Source organism: Pteropus vampyrus, unplaced genomic scaffold, assembly GCF_000151845.1.
Source record: "Pteropus vampyrus isolate Shadow unplaced genomic scaffold, Pvam_2.0 Scaffold2, whole genome shotgun sequence".
NCBI classification, from domain to species: domain Eukaryota; kingdom Metazoa; phylum Chordata; class Mammalia; order Chiroptera; family Pteropodidae; genus Pteropus; species Pteropus vampyrus.
In genome coordinates this window covers 19,408,355-19,424,063 of record NW_011888783.1, presented here as the reverse complement: position 1 = coordinate 19,424,063, position 15,709 = coordinate 19,408,355, and the positions used below count along the sequence as shown (strand labels likewise).

The following is a 15,709-nucleotide window of genomic DNA, read 5'->3' as shown; positions in this document are numbered from 1 at the left end:
CGCTTACGCATTTGGGGGGAATTCTGGACATTGTAGTTCCCCATTGAGAGGGACGCTGGCGTGGCACACTTTAACTGTTGAAGTTGTAGGTCGTTTTTAGGTCATTGTTTCTCAACTATCTGGCGTTTTATCCCAGTCCGCGGAAGGCTGACATTTTTATAATATACAAAAATTAATGTTTAGAAAAATGAAATTTGAAACCCTGAACATGGAAAAGACACGTGGAATTTTATTTCTTACTATAGAGATGAAACTGAGCATGACCTGTGTCAATGCCCTTCAATTAAAGACCACTAAGAACACAACACAAAATTGGGATTACTGACTGCTTAGGATGAAGCAGAGCACACCGCAGGGGATGTTAAATTAAGGTGTTAGAATTTATTATAGTATTCAACCTTGTGTTAAGTGATTTGGGAGAGGTTTAAGAGGGGCTGTTCTCTACACTGGCTGCTGTGAGGAAGGATAATTCTATTATTGGATATCTTAATAACCTTTATTTAGAAGGTAGGAGAAAATATTTGCAAATGATAGATCTGTTAAAGGATTAATATCCAAAATATATAAAGAACTGCTACAACTCAATAACAAAAATATTTATTTTATTATTAGTTTCAAGTATACAGTATATTGGTTAGACATTTATATAGTTTATGAAATGATCGCCCTAATTACTCTATCACCTATCTGCCTCTGCACATAGCCAGTGTAATATTACTAACTACATTCCTATGCCATACTCCTCATCCCCATGAGCATCGTTCAACTACTAAAAAAATATTTTTTTAATGGGCCAAGAACTTCAATAGACATTTCTCCATGGCCATAAACAGATGGAAAAAATGTTCAACATCACTAAACAGTAGGGAAATTAAAATTAAAATTAGAATGAGATACTACTTCACATCCTATAGCATGGTGGTTATCAAAAATTCAGAAAATAACGTGTTGGCAAGGAACCCTTGTGTATGGCTGATAGGAATGTAAAATAGTGCAGCCACAGTGGAAAACAGTATGGTGGTTTCTCGAAAAATTAAACACAAAATTATCATGTAATCTAGCAATTCTACCTCTGGGAATATACTCAAACAAACTGAAAGCAGGAACTTGAACAGATATCTATACAGCAATGTTCGCAGCAGCATTATTTACAATAGCCAAAAGGTGGAAGCAACTTAAGTATCCATAAACAGATGAAGAAAGTGTCATATATACATACAACAGAATTATATTCAGCCTTAAAAAGGAAGGAAATTCTGACCCTTGCTACAACATGGATGAACCTTGAAACACTAGCCTAAGTGAAAAAAAGCCAGACACAAAAAAAACAAATTTGTATAATTTTATATTAGGTACCTAGAATAATCAAATTCATAGAAACAGCATAGAATAGTGGTTGCCAGGAGTTGGAAGAAAGGAGAAATGTGATTTCTCACTTACATCACATTCCAATGTGGATATCCCTGGTCAGTGGAGGCTTTTCTCTACACAAAGATTCAGGGAACTAGGTTTCTTTCATAATCCCTTAGGGCCTTAAAACCCTCTGGGTCAGGGGTGGAAGGGGGGGAGGGGTGGAAGGGGGGAGGGGTGGGTGGGAATTAAAAAAAAACAAAAAACCCTCTGGACTCATACAACTCAATAACAACAAAAAAAACAAATGATCCGATCAACAAATGGGCAGAGGACCTGAACAGACACTTCTCCGTAGGGGACATACAAATGGCCAACATATACATGAAAACATGCTCAACATTGCTATTAGGGAAATGCAAATCCAAACTACAATGAGATATCATCTCACACCTGTTAGAATAGCTATAATCAACAGGACAAGTAATAACAAATATTGGAGAGGATGCAGAGAAAAAGGAACCCTCATACACTGCTGGTGGGACTGCAAATTGGTACAGCCACTATGGAAAACAGTATGGAGGTTCCTCAAAATACTAAGAATTGATCTACCATATGATGCAGCAATCTTCTACTGGGTATTTACCCCAAAGACTTAAAACTCACATCCGTAAAGATATCTGTACATCGATGTTCATAGCAGAATTATTCACAGAGGCCAGGACGTGGAAACAACTAAAGTGTCCTATGATAGACGACTGGCTAAAGAAGCCATGGTACATATGTACAATGGAATATTACTCAGCCATAAGAAGAGATGAAATACTGCCATTTGCAACAACATGGATAGACCTTGAAATAATCATACTAAGCGTAATAATCGAGACAGAAAAAGTTGAAAATCACATGATATCACTTATATGTGGAATATAAACCTAAAAGCACCAAAGAACAGGACAAACAGAGACTCATGGACATGGACTATGGACTAGTGGTTACCAGAGGGTAAGGGGTGAGGGAGGAGGGCGTAGGTAGATGGTTAAATGGAGTTAAATACAGGAAAGTAGTGAGAGGGTGAAGTGCGCAAAGGGGATCAAATATAATGTAGCCGAAGAAAACTGGACTTTGGATGGTAAACACACAATAGAGTGTACAGATGTGAAATTATAATGTATTCCTGAAAATTATATAATTGTATTAACCAATGTTTCCCCAATAAACTTAATTAAAAAAAAAAAGTGCTGGAGTCTAAACATATTCCAAAACTAGCAACATCACAACATCTGAGGTCAGTGTAGAATGGCCACACAAACTAATTATGCAAACAACTGTCTTTTAATGGGTATGTGGCCCAGACTGTTAATTTTCCACCAAAATACTTTTTTCTCTTCTTTCTAGACATATGTCAATATTACATTTCCCAGAAACTGAGTTTGGCTGTATTCTCACTGATGGAATTAGAGCCAAAGTGGCATTTGCTACTTCCTGGTTTAGGCCTTAAGATACTAGCTCTTCTGTTTATGCCAGGCAAAACCCAACACTACACACTCTAATAATACAAGGTCAAGGCTCTAGAGTATGTTGGAATAACATGATGGAAGGAACTTAAGTTTCTGAATGACTATATAAAGCTGAACTGTGCTGTGACGTAGCCCACTCACCTCAGATCTATTACGAAAGAGAGAAATAAATCCACTGTTCTTTAAACTACAGTATTGTTGGAGATAATACTTCCTTTTACTTGCAACAGCTTCCTTCTTGAAATAAATCCATATCAAATAAATTTGGTACAGTTTGGAGTTTCACACACCAGTGAAATTTCAACATATATGGGGCCCAACAAAGCATACCAGATTTTCATTGGTCCAAGTAAAGCTATCTAGAGAAAGAAAACAACTATAATATTATATAACCATCATTTCATAAAAGGATATTTTAACATTAAGAAAAGGTGACAAACTTAATTTCAGAAAATGAACAATTAATTCTTCCTAAGAGCAGTGAAAACCTTGTCATGGCTCAGTCCTTAAACTGACATTTGTAATGCTGCTTCAAAACTTCTTTCAATAATCTCCTAAACTCTGATCATCTGTAATATACACTACATTTAATAAGTACTGTGGGAGCTAAAAAAAATTAATACTTTTCCTCCCACCTTCTAAGTTCTTCTAGCTGGACAAATAATCACATTAACAAAGACATATTAACAGGAGAAAATAAAATTTTAATACATGTGCATGGGGAATTCACATAAGCGTGAAAATTCCAAAGACAGTGAAGCAACATTGAGTTAAATGACATTTTAAACAAAAGAGAAAAGAAAGGGAACAGGAGTCTTAGATTTCAGAAGTGAGAATAGGCAATTTACAGATAGTTGAGGAAAAGCAGAACACACATTGCAGGCAAATTCTTGCTAGGTAACTCGGAAACAATAGGACACAAGGGGTATCTAGCTAACAGGCCCTTGCCTGAAGCCCTATTTACCATACTTAATTCAAATCAGGCTATTCAATCTAAGGGGAACATCCTATAATTTCTTTCATAAAGCAGGTTTTTCTATCTGAATCTCCTGGGCAGGAAAGGGGGGGAGGGTCAAAGGTTCTTTCTGAATCTTTTGTTTCTTAATAACCAGGTTAAAATAAACATTCCAAAAAGGCAGCTTCGGGGTAGCAAAACTTTGGTTTCCTTTTGGTTGGTTGAGAATATGAACAGGCAGTGACAATTTGATAACTTCTCCAACTCTATAGTTTGAATGTCTCCGATGATACCATCAGATGTTCAGGTAAACTCTGTTCAGGGCTACACTTCATCAGTCACTGAGATTGTTTAAGCATGAGCCATTGGGGTGATTTCTCTGAAGTCTGTAGCATGTCATCTAGCTATAGCTCATAACTACAAGGCTCAGAAAAAAAAAGTCAAATATTTAAGAAAACAAGAAAAATTCAGGATCCAGTCCAGTTTACAGGTGAAAAATAAAACTTTAAAGACAACTGAACTAGAATCTAATATCTACAATTGTGCATTATAATTTCTATTGAAATCTAATTTTCCTCTCTAAAATCACCTTCATTTTTCTCAAAGATAGTCAAATTAAGACTAATATATTTACTGCATAAGTCTAGTTTCAATGAATTTGGCCTAATTATTTGTTTAAATATAACGAGAATAGCAATTGATCATATAGTCTCTTTCGAACGTGCTTTCCTGCAATTTTCATCCTATATGAATTCACCATGTGCATGTATTAAAAATTTGCTTTTCTCCTATTAATCTGTCTCTGTTAATTTGATTATTAACCCAGCTTTAAGAACTTAGAAGGTGGCGAGAAAATTATTGATTTTTTTTAGCCCCTACAATACTTACTAATATTTTACTATTAAATAATTCTTTGGTCACTTCATATCTAAATGTATTTCTCTTAGAAATGTTGTATCATAGAACAACATTAGCAATGTGCACCTCAAAATGTTATGATATGATCAGTAATATAATCTCAAAAATCTCTCTGAATGGGTAAGAGGAAGGATACACCAATGTAAGAGCAATGTCACTTGAACATTACCTCTACCAGTAAGTATAAGGCTAAAAATCTTATCTATATATCACAAATAAAAATATATTCTGATAGCTGTATAAACAAAAATCAAAGCAACGCTCAAAATCTCAATATAATGCTTAATATATATCAGATTTTTTTAGGTCTTGCAGAATTGCCCTCTTCACTGCAAAGTGTAAACGGTACAACCACTGAACTTTCCAAAGATGAGTATGGTGTTGTTCTCCTGCAATAAAAGCAATGGCTTAAGAAATTGTCCTCTCAGTTTCATAGCTATGTAAAATTGGTCAAGACCCTTACAAATAGCTCACGCCTGTTATTTCATCTAACATAAATGAGTGAAAAATTTAAATGATCATAACGTATCTTTTTACACTACATTATAATCTAAGTTCCCTTAGCCAGTTCCTTTAAAAGGACCCACATTCCCATAAGGATTGCCGCCACCTCCCCCTCCCACCAAAGAGCAGTCAGCATTTATTTTTAACATAATCTTGGGATTCTTATTCTAACACTGTATGTCCTATTTTCCCTAGAGAGCACTGGATTTAAAGTCATGGACTTGCTTCCATATCTAAAAACAGTACGTTTAGGAGGGAGGCGCTTACCCTCCTTGAGCCTCAATTTCTTTAATATTATCTTTAACAACGATAATAACCTATATATCATGGGCTGCTGTGAGATTATAAAAAACAACAACGATCATCAATGGCCTTTGTAATTATCTTTCCTCAACAGCACTTTATTCACTGGTTTTTAAGAACTTGTGTCATAGCGTTAACTGGAAGCTGATCTAGAAATTCCTTGAAGGTAGGCCTTCCTTCCCAATACTCTGGCAGACGATCAATGTTTATGAAATGAAGCACTTCATTTCACAGACGTGACACTCTGACGGTTACAAACGTTTCCAATCAACTCACACATAAAGCATTTAGCAATCTATAAACTAGGCGTTTAACAGGAACCAAAATCCTAGATCTCCAGGGCGGGCCGAAGAGACGCAATCAAGGCAACCCCAGGAGATACGGCCCACCAACCTGTGACGTACTTCCTGCGCGACACTTTCCCTCCACGCCGGGACTGGGTTGTGGGGGAGGGAGGCGGTTAGTGGGCTTTAGCGCCTTTTCTTGCGGCGGTACATTTGAAGCTCTTTAAAGGACCGGACCCTGGGCAGAAGAGACTGTACTGGTGCGGGTAGGTGACCCGTGTAGTTTCGGTGGCGACCTTCGCAGCAGTCCTGGGGTACGAGAGCGGGAAGGGCGGGAGAAGAGGGGCGGAGACGGCACGATAGGCCCTGCGGAGTTAACCGTCTTCCCCTCGCGGTATCGGGGCTGCCTGCTTCCAGAGGGGTCCCCCAAGGACCGTGGCGCTGGATTTGCAGCTGTTGCAGCTGGAGAAAGCTTCCGCCGGGCCTCCGGGGCCTGGGAAACGGTCCTCCTTCTGCCAGTCCCCGCCCTCTCGGTTCGGGCGCACGCCTCCCTCCCTGACGCATTTTGCCGCACAAGCTGTAATATGGCGGCAGCGACGGCGGCCTGAACTCTAGGGAGCCAGGGAAATTTTTGATGCTTCAAAATTGTAAGACTAAACACCAATGTGAAGTAGGTGGGAGGATTGGTGGGGAAGGGGGAGGCGTAACCCGACGTCCTGTCAGGTTCGGGTTGGAGAGTGGCCAGTGAGGAGCCTGGATCATACGGCTTAAGATTAGACTGAAGACAGGCTTTCCTCCTACTGCGACCTTTTCCTCAGACAGCGTCTATCGTGCACAGTTAAGTGGCACAGGCCACTTAGTTAAGCGTTCTCCTTAAACTCAAATCTACACTTTCTCTCATCCCAGAGCTGTCTCCAAGTTCTCTCACGTTTCCAGGGAGCTGTGAGCAGCGCAGGCCTTTTAGGAGGAGATACTTACTTTAGGAGGAAGGCGATGGCTTCGGAGCTCCCTATGCCTCGGGGGGAAGTGCGCGAATTTGGTTCATCTTTAGTCTTTTAAGGAGCTTACTCAAGGTCTGCGAGAATAAAGAACTCCCACTCGTTTTGGAAATGTTATAAAAGCACCATTTTGTGCACTGATTTTAATTTCTTCTCACAACAGTGTTTTCTGTGCAGAATCAAGTTTTTGCAATAGTGATCACAAGTACGTCTAAGGAACAATTAAATGTTTTGGAAATTTGGAGGTACGTTAACTTTCAGTAGCTAAAACCAGATGGGGGAAAACATCTGTGTGTGTGTGTGTGTGTGTGTGTGTGTGTGTGTGTGTGTGTGTGTGTGTGTATGTAGTCCCATCTGGCAAAAAATGGCCAGTAATTTACAGGTTTGAAATTGTGCCATAAAATCTAGAAAAGCATGAATACCTAGAATAGTCGCTTCTCTCATTGATAATTTGTTATGTACTGGAAAATTTACCCGTTTTAGCATTCCCCCCCCCCCGCCTTTTATTCAAGATGAGATTATTTTTATAAAAAATTATATATTTCTGTCTTAGTGTTCATTTTACATTGTTTAATGTTTTTTTATGACAAGATTATTGGTGCTCTGGGAACCTAATGGGTCTTGTCTTGTAGTAGGATTCTGTGCCTTTTTTTAAAATTGTATTTGCTTTTTATGGTTTTTTCGTCATTGCAAGCTGTTGGCAGGGTCACCTTCCCCTGCTGCCATGTACAAATTTGCAAACTTCCTAGATTAAAAAATTTTTATTTGTTTCTAGGTCAACCATTTTTCTGAACCTCAGTTTTTTCACCTATAAAATGACATTTTGATTTCAGACTATCATCAGCCTTGGGTTTCAAAAATAAATGTTTAAGTTTATTAAAATTCTGTGTAAAATTGACTTTCAGTAAGAATGCAGCGGTTCTATGAGTGAAGAGACGAGCATACATTACATTTATTGTGACTTATTAAAGGTCTTTAGTTTTTGGTGCTTCTTATGGTGGTCTTGCAGTATTGGTGGCCTCTAAGTAAGGTCTTTGTCCTTTTGCATATTTTAAATTAGATTTTCTGTCGGGCAGTATTCATTCTTTATGCAAAGGAAAATTGGTAGCTATCGTAATAGGATGAACTAGTTCTATTAGTTATCAGGAAACTATCTGTAATTCTTTCAATGTTGCTCTTTTAAGAAATACATGTTGATTGATGTTTTTTTCTTATATTACTAATAGGACATTTTAACAACATTATAATGTATTATCTATTTTTAGTATAATGTACTAAGGTGTCTTATTTGGGAATCCATAGATTATTCAAGTGATTTGAAGAATTTGTTGCAAATCTCTATGCCACATGTGGTATTGCACTTTTTTTTTGGCTTTAATATTAACACCACTCTTCAGTTTTCATTTGATTTAATTGTCAGTGGTTTTGCCCTGGTCGAATGCATGTGTGGTCTCCATAAGAATTTAGTGTATTTTATTTCTGTAGGGCAAATCTTGCATCTTGAAATTTGCTACAGGCAGTATTATACTCAAAGATGATTGTGACTGGGACTTTGTACTTTCAGTGCCAGACAGGAAACCTTTTGCACTTTTAGTGGTGGCTTAAAATAATCATCAACCTCATCCTGAAATTTAATTGCACCATATTCACTTATAAATATAGGTATCAATTTTTTTTTTGATATTTACTTATAAAACATGAATGATTCCTTAACTCATTGATTTTTAAAATAAGCCTGTTTGTTTATATATTAAGGTACTGTTAATTATGTAAAACTTTATCTTAAGGTTTATTCATATTTAAATCATCACATTTTGGTCATGTAATGGTCAAAAAAATTAAGCCATTACCTAGAATATTTGTAAATAAGCTAGTTTCTACAGTGAAGCTACAGAGTTCTTAATAAGGAAACTCTTGCTTTTATTCCCTTGTGGCCTTAAACCAGTCACTTCAACTGGCTTGTCCTTTCGTTTTCAAGCTATAAAATCAGAAGATTGGACCAGATTATCTCTAAAGTTCCTTCAAACTTCAGAAGTCTGTAGGATTTTGTGTAGGAATTACTGAATTGGATAACGTTGCTAGGATAGTGTAGGTCTAGCCCTGGAGACAGTGGAATAAATATATCATTATAAGAACTTGGGTAATTACAGGTACAATAATAATATTAGCAGAGATATCCCAGTTAGTATATGCTTTTTTAGTTTAGTACTAACACAGTTGTACTATATTTTTACATCTCTTAGATTGTATGTGTAAACGCATATAATATTCTTATTTAACACTGAACTTGGCAACATTACAGCATTTCTCTTTTTAAGTTTTCTAAACACGATTAATCATGTTTCTACCAGCAGTGGTTTGTAACTACCCAGCAGAGAGGGAAGGGGCACTATATGGAAGAGTGTAGTTGCCTTTCCTGACTCCTTAGAACGTTAGTTTATTTATACTTAATTCATTAGCAATCTGGCATTCATAAATGTATTTAATTATTTTTGAAACAGTCTATTTTCATTTCTCATTTGTTCTCTGTGAACTACATTGGGGTAGGGTAAAGAGGCTGGTGTGAATATTAGATTGCCTTCTTTGAAAGTAATCTTCAAGATCTGTAGTTTTAACTAGTTTAACTTAACATGATTGTATTAGAGATGGAAATCTTGTATAAGAATTGTCACTCGTTTTATTAAACTTAAGCAGATGGGAACTTCCCATCTTTGTTTCTTGGTCCTGAACTGAATATGCTCCCTCTTAATAGTGGATTCTGTTTTTAAAAAGAAAGAGAAGAAACACTCTGTTAGTAATAGAGCCTCAATAGGCAGATCTCGGAAATAGGCTTAGAAAAAAGTAGGACTATACCTTAAAATATTAAAAGTTAAAGCTATGTCAGGATTTTGTGCATTTTTGTGTGATCTAACTTTTCACTGAGTTTATTAGCTTTATTTTAAAGTATTTTCATTATGAATAAAGTAGATGAAATTAAGTATCACAACCAAATTTCTGAAGGGGTGGGGCAAGTGAGGTGAGTATAGGAGATCAAGTTGATATTAAATGGTAACAGCCAATAATAGTGGAAATTAGGTCAAATTGGAACATATATACTTCATGTTGCAAGATATGGTGATTTATTTTTTCAAGAAAAATTTACATTTCGATCTTATAGAAATAACCACAACTCATTCAGATTAAACAGATTTGCAGGAGACAGATCACCTATATAGACTACTGCTCTGGAAGCTTTCATTATGTACTATCCTTGGGAAATATATGAACTATTTTTACTGAAAACTGCATTAACTTGGTTTTTACTTGAATTATATTTTTGGTATCTCTCAGCATTGTTTTTTCTTTATTTTTTCTTGAAAAATTGACTGGATGTTTGTCTTGTGTTTGATTTTTAGATATTATTTGATTAATACCAGGAAATCATAGCAGAAACACTATGTTCTATTCTGATTAGATAAAATCTGTTTTCAGTAATGTGTGGAGCCATCTTTTGTATTACCATGATTTTTCATTAGCTATTAATATTAGAGCATTTACGTGCTCAAGAGATTTGTGTAGTGCTTTTAATGATAAATTGCTGTCTTTCTTGAATTAAGACATATTTGTCATTTCAAGATAACTAATTTTAATCTATTTCTATAAGTATCATTATGTGGTATAACCTAAATATAACCACTTACAGACATGTACATTATAATCTTAGAAACATTTTCTTTTTATTAATTTTTTCTTTATAATAGAAATTGTTTATTAAAGTAGGAAAAAAGTACAGCGAGGCAAAAACCTCCAGTCGTAGAACGAAACACTAATGATTATCCCTTACAATCTTTTTTTTTCCTTTTTATAAGTCTTTGAATTTGAGTATTAGGAGTAGTGTGTGATTATAATGATTTTGCATCTACTGTTTTATGTCTTGGTTATTTTTAACAAATTATGGGCACTTTCCAAATTATTAATCTTTTTTAAAACTATGATATTCAACTAGACCGAAATTTAACCATTTTTCATAATATTGGATAGGTTGCTTCTGATTATGTGTTACTAAAAGGAGCACTAATATAGCCGCCTTTATTCATGAAAGCTTTCTAAATTTAGCTCCTTACAGTAGATTCCTAGTAGTTGAATTTTACTGGTTTAAAGTACAAACCAGTTTAAGGTGTAAATACTAAAGAATTCCACATACTGTTTCCAGAGGAGTACATACCATGTTGGGAATTATTCTTTTAAAAGATCTTTGCTGTTTTGATAGGCAGAAAATTATCTCAGTTTATTAGTATTTCTTTAAAAATATTTTTTTCCTGATTATAAAATTAGTACTTGTTTGTTGAACTAAACTTTGAAAATAGAAATACATAAAAATTACCCTTAAACCCATGGCCCAATATAATCAATGTTAATATATTGATATAAATCCTATATCTTTTTGCCCTTTTTTTTTTTTAAGGTGTAAGTGACATAACATTAATTTCAGGTGTACATGACTTGATATACGTATTTTTACAAAATGATCACCATAGTAAGTCTAATTAACATCCATCCCCTCACAAAGAATTTTTTTTCTTGGGATGAGAACTTTTAAGATCTATCTTAGCAACTTTCTAATGTACAATACAATGTTATTAACTATAGTCACCATGTAGTATTTTACATCCCAGGACTTTGAGTTTGTTTTTGTTTTGTTTTGTATTATTTTTTTATGATTCTACATATAAGTGAGATCATATTGTCTTTTTCTGTCTGACTTATTTCATTTAGCAGAATGCCCTGATATCCATCTGTATTGTTACAAGTGGTAAAATTTCTTTCTTTTTTATGGCTGAATAATATTTCATTATGTGTATGCATATATTTTTTATTTACTTTTTTAAAGATACCATATTTAAGTGAGATCATACGGTATTTGTCTCTTTCTCTCACCTATTTCATTTAGTTTAATGCCCCAGGGTCCATTCATGTTGTCGCAAATGGCAGGTTTCTCTTTTTTATGGCTTAGTGTTTCATTATATATCTAAGTCACATTTTCTTAACCATTCTTCTCTTGATGGTCTCCATGTCTTGGCTATTGTAAGTAATGCTGCACTGAACATGATATTGCAGATATCTATTCAACATAGTGATTTGGTTTTCTATCTTTTTTTTAATGTATATCTGGTATATGTAAAATTGCTTACGAATTTGCTTTTTTCACCTACTATATTATGAATATTCTCATTCATGAGTCTTTGATAATTTTTTCAGTTTTATTTCTATAACTTTTAATAATATGTGGTTTAAAATTGAAAAGATATAGAAGGTTATAGAGTAAAAAAATATTACCTATTTTTCCCAGCTGTTCATTTTCTCTCCTACCAGATGCCTCTTCATTAGACAAGCAAACATATATATATATTTTTTTTTCCTTAAAAAAATATACAAAGAAAGTGGTCCATACACATTTCTGTACTTTGCTTTTTGTTTTTAAACTTAACAAAATGTCTTGGAGATAGCAGTACACAAATAGCTTCCTCATTCTTTTTTAAAGCCATGTACGTTATACAGATCTAATATGATTTATGCAACCTATCCCTCCTATGTAGACATTTAGGTTTACAGTCTTTTAGTTACTGCAAATGATGGTGCTTTGAATAACTTTATTTTGTAAATGCGTAGGATATATATAAAGTAAATTCCTAGAAGTGGGGTTACTGAGTCAAAGGGTATTTGATGCATTTTACAATATTATATGTTGTCACATTGGCAAAGGACTATCACTTTACTCCTTTACTAGCAGCAGCAATATATGAGGTCGATATTTTTTTGTCAATTCCATAGGTGAAAAATATAATTGTTGTAATTTTAACACATAGGAATATGATTTCCAACGGCTAGATGAATATTGTACATTTTTTGAAGATGTCACTTATTTAACCAATTTCTTTTACTGTATAACTGGTTTGGTTTTTATTTTACTATTATTATAAAATACTATAGTGACAGTATATGTGAATTTTTTATATTTAATAATTTAAAAAGATTTATTGTCTACTTTTAACCATATAATATTGGTGTTTCTTTTTTTGTTTAACATTGTTAAACATTGTTTCCATTTCTAAAAAGTATTTCCATAGGAGTGTAATAGTCCATCATATGAACATTTTCTAATTTATTTAACTGTTGTGTTGGACACTTAGGTTGTTTCTAATTACTCACTAATATAAAAAATATATATATATATTTCACTTAAAATGGTTGCCTTTCAAGATATTCCAAGAAGTTGAATTACTGAAGTGTTAAAGGTTAGAATGAATTTGAATATATTTACAGTCCTAGTCTATAATCCCAAGTTGCTTACGAGAACTGTTCATGCCGTTTATATTTTTAATTTCACTTTTTGTGAATTGTATGTTTATATTTCCTTGGGTGGCCTTTGTGCTTTTAATTGTTTGGTACATGGACTTTATAGTAGTGGTTCTCAAATATTGCAGCAGAGGGACAGTGAGAGATTTTGGTTGTCACTTGGACTGGTATTTAAAAGTCAGGACCAAGGATGCTTAATTCTCTACCAAGAGTATATGGTCCTAATCAGTGCAGTATTGTCCTAGTGCCCCCATACCTAAGCACTGTTCTATAGAAAGAAAATTAACACATTATGTTTGTTGAAGAGATATTCCCCAGTTTTTTACTTTCTAAGTTTCCATTGATAAATAGATATAAATTTTTTCATAAAATCAAATCTATTTATCTCCATTATTTTTTCATTATTAGTGAACCTGAAAAAGTTATTTAACATCAGAGTTTAGGTAAATATCCACGTGTGTTTTTTGTAGTTTCCATTTGGAGAGGATAGGGTTTTGTGAAAAGAAAAATTATTTCCCAAGGTCTTCTAAACTTAAATTTTAAACAGCCATAGTAATCATGAAAGAAAGACACTTAAAAAAATACGTTTTTTAAGACTTGAGAGCTCTTTCAAAGAATTTCTTTTACAGCACTGTTTTTGTTGTAGAAAACATGGGAAATGAAAAAACAAATAAAAACCACGTATGACCCTTTTACTTAGAGGTAGGCTCTTAATATTTTCATGTATTTTTTACTACTTTATTTTACTATGCATATATATCTTTAAATTTTATGAACTTAAATTAGGAAACGAACACATGAATATATTCTCGTTGCAAAAAGTCAAACCTTAAAGACCCCATTGACTTCCATCCCTACTCCTGGTACCTTCTGCATATATAACAATATATGCAGGGAATAAAATAAAGCAGAGTAAGGAGAGTAAGGGGATATAAAGTGTTGGATTTCAGGGGCTGCTCCTTTAAATATACTATTAAGGGATGATTTCCATGAAGAGGTGATACTTGAGCAATGACTTAATAAGTGACAGAATGAACCAAGTTTTGATGATCTGGAGTAAGAGCATTTCACACAGAAGGAAGAGCAAATGTGAAAGACTGGTTAAGGGAACAGGCCTTAGAATGTTTGAAGAACAGCAAGAATACCAATATGGCTGAAGCAAGTTGAGTAGAATGTTAGATGAAATTGTAGCAGCAGTCAACAGAACTAAAATATTTAGAGCTGTGCTGTCCCCTACAGTAGCCACGAGCCACATGTGGTTATAAAGCACTTGAAATGTGGCTAGTCTGAATTAACAGACACTGGATTCTAAGACTTAGTAACCAATAAAGAATGGATATATCTCAATAACATTTTATGTTGATTATATGTCGAAACAATATTTCGGACATACTGAATTACATAAAATATTATTTAAATTAACCTATTTCTTTTTACTTTTTAAAATGTGGCCACTAAAAATTTTAAACTACATTATGTAGTTCATTTTACTGAACAGTGCCAGCTTAGGGTCTTAAAATCCGTGGTAAGACATTTTGATTAAATATGATAGTAAGACATTAGAAAATTTTAGGGAGAGGAATGATAAGGTTTGTACTTTTAAAGAATCACTCTATTCTGGTTAGTATTGTCCTAGTGCCAGTAGGACAATGGTGAGTAGACAGTACAGAACTAAGTAATAGAAGGAAAACCAGTTAGATTATTGTAGTAGTCTAGATAAAAAATAATAATAGTAAAAGATAGTATGAACATTGTCAAACTGACTTCCTAATGATTTAGATACTGGGCTATGAAGGATAATGGAACCAAAGATGATTCCAAGTTTTCAGGTTTAGCAGCTATGTTGGACAGTGAAACATATACCAAGTTTTGAGAGAATTGGAGTAGAGAAATAAGAGTATTGTTTTAGATATCTTATTTTTAATAAAGTAAACTTTTCATTGAAATATAACATATACTGAAAAGAATGCAGATTGTAAGTGTAGCTCAACATTTTCCCAAAGTGAACTCACTTATATAAGCAACACTCAGATCAAAAAAGAGAACAAACCAGTATCCTGGTAGCTCTCATGTGTTCTCCTAACACCATAAATTATTGGTGGTACTCATTGCAATTTAAATAAAGGCCCAAAACTATAGGAATTGAGAAACTTTGAAAATCATCAGAGATCATAGTATCTAAAAGGTTATGGGTAATGAAGGATTATTTTCTTAGTTTTTATAACTTTTTCCCGGTTTTCATATTTGGGGTTTATTTTCAACAATACCGTATGAAGGAAATTAACTGTAATCGTAAACAATTTATTATATTTTAGGCAGTACTAACTATACTGTACTTATTTTGCAAGATAGAAGTCTCCACCTAGGATATTATGGTTAGACAAAAAGCTGTAGAAGTTTTTTTGGAGGAAATTAAATTATTAAACTTCCTCTGAAACTTCTACCCCAAAAGTAGAGAATTTTAAAAGGCCTTGCAAAAATTGTTTAGAAGATAAAGAATAATCAGGTACTAAGTAGTAATTTAATATTTTTCTTTAAGAT

General features: G+C 34.1%; 2 protein-coding genes across 17 annotated transcripts in view; one reads left to right on the top strand and one right to left on the bottom strand.

The window, feature by feature from the left end:
* FASTKD1 (FAST kinase domains 1) overlaps positions 1 to 6,093 on the bottom strand; it is a 50,050-nt gene extending 43,957 nt beyond the window's left edge. For 6 of the 10 annotated variants that reach the window (XM_023529630.1, XM_011357955.2, XM_011358012.2 and 3 more), the window contains exons 1-2: positions 5,944 to 6,093; positions 3,012 to 3,229 (exon numbers count right to left, since the gene is read on the bottom strand). The gene's annotated coding sequence lies outside the window, so the exon portion shown is untranslated. Of the gene's footprint in view, positions 1 to 3,011; positions 3,247 to 5,943 lie in introns of those variants that run through there. The other 4 variants (XM_011357962.2, XM_023529635.1, XM_011357969.2 and 1 more) reach the window with 4 other exon arrangements.
* PPIG (peptidylprolyl isomerase G) overlaps positions 5,963 to 15,709 on the top strand; it is a 47,238-nt gene continuing 37,491 nt past the window's right edge. For 2 of the 7 annotated variants that reach the window (XM_011358043.2, XM_011358036.2), the window contains exons 1-2: positions 5,963 to 6,100; positions 6,996 to 7,077. The gene's annotated coding sequence lies outside the window, so the exon portion shown is untranslated. Of the gene's footprint in view, positions 6,101 to 6,353; positions 6,482 to 6,995; positions 7,078 to 15,709 lie in introns of those variants that run through there. The other 5 variants (XM_011358056.2, XM_011358051.2, XM_011358062.2 and 2 more) reach the window with 5 other exon arrangements.